The following is a 1059-nucleotide window of genomic DNA, read 5'->3' on the forward strand; positions in this document are numbered from 1 at the left end:
AACCTGTGGGAGAGAGGAGAGGAGCATGAGAGGCTGCGGCACACAGTACTCAAACTAGAAAAAGAAAATGCACAAGGATAAGTTATATGAAGTCGTAGATATGTATTACACCACTTGAAGATGCATTTCTTTTCTTCGACAGAGAGTATGCTCTATAATTGTAGGTGTCTTTGGTAATATACGAAGACTCGATGATAAGCTATGGTGACCGATAACGTTTGATGGAAAACGTACATATAAAGTGGCCTAATTGCATTTACATTGGCACTGCTTGCATCCAACGGGACAGGGTCACTTTCAGTGGCATAAAGCTTGCCTGTGGTAATGCCAGACTCAACAACTCATGACGTCACTACATCAGCTGATATTGATCTATCTAATCCATGGGCATCCAAGCATTTCTTTTTGGCTTCCGGTTCGACTACAAACATTTTCAAACAAAAATCCTGCCACTCAGCTATCAGCAAGGTTTCGTTTAGCGTAAAAGGAAACAGGTACCAAGAACCTGGAGTTCAAACATTAAGACTTCAGAAAATCTTAGCTTTACCTTCATCAATATTTCAGTCTATCTGCAACTCGACGCCTTTCCCATTGTTTTGTTTTAATTTGCAAATATCTACCATGTCTCATTCTCGCCTAGTTTGCAACAGTCCCGGAACGCAACGCTGCAACACACAATGGCGAAAGCGAGAGTGTTGCATAATGGTAAGACTGACTTCGAAATGACCGCCGCTGCGGCACCGCCTCCGAATCCTCCCATGCTATTAATCCTTTGTCGGATCTCCGCACCGTCCGAATCCCTCCCTTCCCGACTAGATAAAGACCCACGACGCTAAGTGGATATTCCAAACCGAAGGCCATTTTTCGGTTCTCCCCAAGCTTGCATTCGGCCGGATCCCAGCTTGCAATAACCGCGGACAAGTCAAAAAGCTCGGGATTAACGCAGGATACGTCAAAGCTTCGCCGCAATGCAAACCGTACTTCTTGCCAGATCTAAGCGCCGGGATCGTAAATGTGCGGTAAAGGATCGGAACGCCGACCGCCTCACTTATATTGGGT

The sequence above is a fragment of the Penaeus monodon genome, chromosome 31 (genome assembly GCF_015228065.2).
Source record: "Penaeus monodon isolate SGIC_2016 chromosome 31, NSTDA_Pmon_1, whole genome shotgun sequence".
Taxonomy (NCBI): domain Eukaryota; kingdom Metazoa; phylum Arthropoda; class Malacostraca; order Decapoda; family Penaeidae; genus Penaeus; species Penaeus monodon.